Source organism: Anopheles arabiensis, chromosome 3 (assembly GCF_016920715.1).
Source record: "Anopheles arabiensis isolate DONGOLA chromosome 3, AaraD3, whole genome shotgun sequence".
In the NCBI taxonomy this organism is placed as follows: Eukaryota; Metazoa; Arthropoda; class Insecta; order Diptera; family Culicidae; genus Anopheles; species Anopheles arabiensis.
The window spans coordinates 51421712-51427711 of record NC_053518.1 but is presented as its reverse complement, the minus strand read 5'-3'; positions in this window follow the sequence as shown (position 1 = coordinate 51427711).

Below are 6000 nucleotides of genomic sequence, written 5' to 3'. Positions count from 1 at the left end.
ATGACGTCACAGGAAGTGCAGAAGGAACAACTGAAGGATAGGGAGTTGCAAGAGGTTATGCTTTGGTTAGACAAAAAACAGAAATGGCCGACAGAAATTGTGAAGTTCCAACCATTTCAACATGAAATGTACATCCAGGAGGGATCACTAATGAAGCAGGAAAAGTTAGTATTGCCTGAAAATCTGCGTAAGAGGGCTTTAAGTCTAGCGCATCGATGTCATCCAGGAATGTCAACAATGAAGAATATTTTGCGGCAAGGGTTATGGTGGCCCAATATGGATCGGGAGGTAGAATCTTTTGTAAAAAGTTGTCCGGAGTGCCAGGTTATTAAAGCAGATAGCCATCCACCTCCCATCACATTGACGGATCTCCCTAACAACCCGTGGGATTATGTATCCATAGATTTTGCTACTTTGTCGGACGTTTTGCATTGGAAAGCATTAGTGTTCACAGACAATTATTCCAGGTTTTTAGTTGCGGTTCCGATAGAGCGAGCTGACGGGGAGGCAGTGAAAGCAGTTCTTAAAAAAAGTTTTTAACACTTACTATGTACCAAAAACTATAAAAGCGGACAATGGACCACCTTTTAATAGTGTGGAACTACAAACTTGGTTGCAAGAGGTATGGGGTGTTAAGTTGATTCATTGTACATCGCTGAACCCAACAGAAAATGGTCTGGTTGAGAGAAATATGCAAGGCATAAACAAAATTGCAGCAATTGCAAAAATTAGAAAGCTTAATTGGAAAGAAGCTCTTGCCGATTATGTGGCAGCATATAATTCCTGGCCTCATCATGTGACGAAAAAACCCCCGGCGGAACTTATGTTTGGTAGGGCGGTCAGGGGTTTATTGCCAAACATGAAGTTGAACTCAAGGCAGGCGCTGGATGATGAACTCAGGGATCGAGACAGAACAGCAAAGTTTGAGCGAAATGCAAGAGAGGATGAGAGGCGCCGAGCTAAAAATACAAGTATAAAAGTTGGTGATAAGGTACTTGTTATGCAGCAGAAAAGGGATAAGGCCGATACAGCCTATAAAAACAAATTTTATAAAGTAACTAAAATGGAAGGAATTGGAAGAGCGACAATAAGGGATATGGAAAATAGTAAGGAGTATCAGCGCAGCGTTAAGCATTTAAAGAAATTTGTGGACAGAAGTGATGACCAGGAGAGTGAGATAGGTATTGAGGAGGAGAATACATCGCTGGAAGTACCCGAAGGAATGGAACAGGTAGTAGAACGGAATTTATACCGAGAACTAGAAGTAGAGCGACCCGTGGGAAGGTCGATTCGGACGGCCGAAACGGATGGTAGGATTAGAGAAGCTAGGGAAATTAAGCGTCCATGGAGGTTTCGAGACGGAAGTATGTGAAGGGTGTAGGTTAAGTTTATATCATAATACATTTTGGGATGTGAAAACCTTTACATATTTTTTAGTAAAGGGAGAATGTGGGATCCTAGAGTAAGAAAGAGAAAGAATGCGATGTATGATGGTTGAAGGCAGTCGGAGTTGAGCAGCAAATAAAGAAGGTTGTGTTCTGGTAACGAACGAGGTGGTGTGCGTGTGTGTGTACTCTGTACTGGTAGGATATCACACAAGGCACAAAGGATTATTTCCTAGAATATCGACATAATCAAGAGGAGCCAATTGTAGGATTTGCTGATGCAGATTGGGGTAGCGACATGGAAAGTCGTCATTCCACAAGTGGCTACATATTTCAAATTTTTGGAAACACTGTTCTATGGACCACAAGAAAGCAAGGAACCATAGCATTGTCATCAACAGAAGCGGAATATGTTGCGTTAAGCCAATCATCCTGCGAAGCAATGTGGTTAGAAAATCTGCTTACCGAATTTGGCGTGCATTTGAATACTCCGTTAATTATATACGAAGACAACCAGTCGTGTATGTATATTGCCGAAGAGCCTCGCGAACAAAAACGGATGAAACATTTAGACATCAGATACAACTTCATACGAGAATGTATCCAGAACGGAAGAATCCAACTGAAGTATATTCCAAGCGAAAACCAACTTGCGGATATGTTTACGAAAGGGCTTTCTTCAGCAGTTTTTACGAAACATCGATTTGCGATAGGTCTAAGAGGGGGTGTTGGAAAAACAAAGTAGACCATAGCATATACGACGGGTATAAAAGAAGCAGCTAGCTTCAGTTATGTAGCAGTTAAGTATAATAAAGTATAATAATAAAGTTTAGTAATAAGAGACACATTCTAAACTCATTACCACCGGTAGTGCAAAAGATTCGGGATGGCTTTGCCGGATTCGCCGCGTCCCACTCAGCATCCTTCCAGCACTGCAACCAATTTCCCCCGGATGCACTTCATAACGGAAAAAGACGGAGATTATTCCGCGAAGTAGTTGCATCCTCGGATACCATGTTTGTTGACAGTGCAGCAACCTCAAACATCACAAATACCAACAACACTCACCGGATCGATCGACCTTCACTACCACCTATTATAACAGACACCAATACTACCTCAGCTCCTATACCAACTGTGTCACAAATACCAAAAACTGAATAGCTGTGGCTGCACCTATCAAGACTGGCTGCATCCGTCACCTCTGAACAAGTTATCTCGATGGTGAGTTCGCAGCTGGACACCCCAGACGTAATCGCTTTTAGCCTATTAAAAGCTGGAACGGTTCCTAACTCCCTGAGTGCGATAACATTCAAGGTCAGGATCCCCGCTGTCCTTCGTAGCAAGGCGCAGCCTCTTGGCCGGCCGGGCTCGGTGTGCGTGAGTTCATCTCTCTCCCGCCGCGATCTCTTCAATCACGCACACATCACACGAACACTTACATATCACTACCGCAACAATCCCGCACTCAACATTCTCCGGTAGCGCCACAGCCCTGCACTCAGCTCTCACCGTTACCACAACAGTCTCGCATCCAACACAACAATCCTTACTCACCTGCACTTATCCGTGAACCTTCCCAGACACAAGCTGAACACTCACCAACCGATATGAATCGCACTCTCACTAACCTAACTAACCTAGTCTTGACCTAGCAAAAAAGAAAAGGAAAAACAAGAGTGTGAGTCATATGGTACTCACACGGTCCGAGCAATCCCTTCGACAACACAGACACTCACCATACACTCACCATCTACGATAAGCTCCGTCATTTCCAACATACCAGCTACTAACACTTCATTACATCAAGCACCCAGCGATCAAGCGACGCGTATAACCGTGTTTTATCAAAATGTGCGTGGTCTGCGCTCTAAAGCCGATGAGTTACATTTATCGGTAATGGAGACTGAATACGATGTATTGGTGCTTACCGAAACCTGGCTTGATCCCTCTATTCCCACCGCTCTCTTGTTTGGTGATGAGTATCGTATTTACCGTTGCGACCGAGATACCACCAATAGCTCTCACTCTCGCGGGGGTGGTGTTCTAATTGCATGCAGTGTTTCCCTCTCGTCGTACGCGAATCATGTGCTGTCCCAGACACTCGAGGTAACATGCATCTGCATTCAGCTAAGCAACCATCGTTTGTATATTGCTGCAGTCTATCTTCCACTAAATCACAGCACAGACGAGACGAAAATAAATGAATTGCTAAAATGGGTCAATGAAATTTGCGCCTCCTTATGTCCGGATGATAGATTTTTACTCATCGGTGACTTTAATCAGCCTACTCTCTCTTGGTCACCTGCACCTGTCGAACAAGATACGGCTTTTAGTTTTTTCGAGCCTCATACTCAATCAGCACGATATGGCCAATTAATTGACGGATTGCACCTGAACGCTTTATATTAACTCAACAACAACAAAAACTATCTGAACAGAACTCTTGATCTGATTTATGCAAATTGGCCAGCTGCTTCAGCCTCACCGTCCATACAGACCTCTGATACCCCCCTACTGCCGGTCGATCACCACCATCCACCATTGGAGTTAAATCTCAACATTGATACTCCTACTGCCCAACTACCATCTAATGTTGCGGAAAGGCGGCTCGATTTTAGTCGTATTAATTTGCCTAAGCTCGAGAGATTGATCTCACTATATGACGAATCTTTTGACTGCTTGAACTTTAACTCTTGACCATGCTGTCGATGATTTCTCTCAGTTTATGCGAACGGCACTTAACGAATGCGTCCCCGTCAAAAAGCCGCATCGAGGTCCGGCCTGGGGTGACCGCACACTACGTACATTGAAAAGAGCGAAACGTGCTGCATATCGTAACTCGCGTGATCGAAGGTGTCCCGCTTTGCGGGTTTACTACAATAGCGTCCACGCACTTTAATGCTGCTGGCGGATGTGTTGCTCCGTCGCAGCGCCCAACGCCGGTGCTTTACACCGAGTCGGGTATATTTTTCCTTCGTCGACCGGAGAGTGCCTCCGACTATTAAGAAACGAGCGATTCTGAGGTTTGTGTTCGAATGCGCTTACTTTATTTAGGTTTTCATCTCTTATATGCTATTTAGTTGCTGACCGCATATAGGTCAGCTAACTGTGACTATGACTATTTTGATAACAAGATGTATTTATACTTAATGCGACATGTGACATGTTTATGGTTTATGAATTGCGTAAAGTTACTTCCTCGTTTGAACCGTGAGAACGGTTGACTACCTGTTTATGTTTGTTGCTTTCTGAAGCGCGCGCTATCGCTTGAGGCGTGTTTTGCTTGAACTTTGTTTTAACTTAAGGTGTTTTATCTTGAAGTGTTTTACTTCGCTACATCCGCATAAATGCTTTTACTTCCTAATGAGGTCGTACGCAACACACTTTATCGACGTTATAACAGAATCTGCCACCGCAGGTACCTACGTAATATAGAGAAAAAGCTGCGCGTGCATCCTCAACGCTTCTGGACCTACGCAAACAATAAGCGCAAATCTTCCGGCTTCCCAGGTTTGATCTGCTACAATAGGAACCGAGCTCGCACACTCCCAGATATGTGCGAATTGTTTCCTACACGTTTTGAGGACACTTCTGTTTCTGAAAACATGCACCCCGAGGCCCTTCATGCTGCACTACTTGCCCTTCATGCTGCACCCCGAGGCCCTTCATCCGTGGGTGTGTTGCAGATACACTTCGTCCCATGCTTCCGGTCATTAATATCTCGTCAGTCACCCGCGCCATAGACCGCCTAAAGATGTCCTACACCGCCGGCCCTAATGGCATCCCGGCAGTGATCCTGAAAAAGTGCACTGCGTCGATTGCTCCGTTACTAGTAAAAATCTTCGAGGAATCGCTACGTTCATGCACCTTTCCTGTCTCCTGGAAGGTCTCGTGGTTAACACCAATGCATAAGAAAGGCTGCAAGAATGAGGCTTCTAACTATCGCGGCATTACATCGCTAGGGGCCATTGCAAAAGTGCTTGGGCTGCTTGTTTATTAACCGTTACTGGCTTCTGCCCGCAATTACATCAGCCCGAATCAGCACGGATTTGTCCCTAATAGATCAACAACCACAAACCTTATGCAATTCGTCAGTAGCTGCCATAAATCCATTGATGCTCGCCTTCAAGTAGATGTCATTTACACCGATTTAAAAGCCGCCTTCGATAGGATATCTCACGTCATATTACTAGCAAAACTCGACAGACTTAGCCTCCCAGATCCCCTAGTTGCTTGGCAACTACCAAAATCTTTTGGCAAATCCAGGGACCAGACGACCATCGCATACTCCAGGCTTCACTAGAAGAATTCGATAACTGGTGCACGCGAAACTCCTTAACCATTTGTGTTGATAAGTGTGTTACCATCACCATCAGCCGTTCGTGCTCTCCAGTGCATTTCGACTACACGCTAAACGGGCAAACTTTGCAGAGAGTCGATTGTGTCAAGGACTTGGGTGTTTTCGTCGACGCGAGACTCACGTTTGAGCAACACCTTGATCACGGTGTGACAAGATGCAGTCAATTGTTAGGTTTAGTCGTTAACATGACTCGCGAGCTCTCTGACCCAATCTGCACCAAAACTCTTTATTGGGCTCTTATTCGATCAGTGC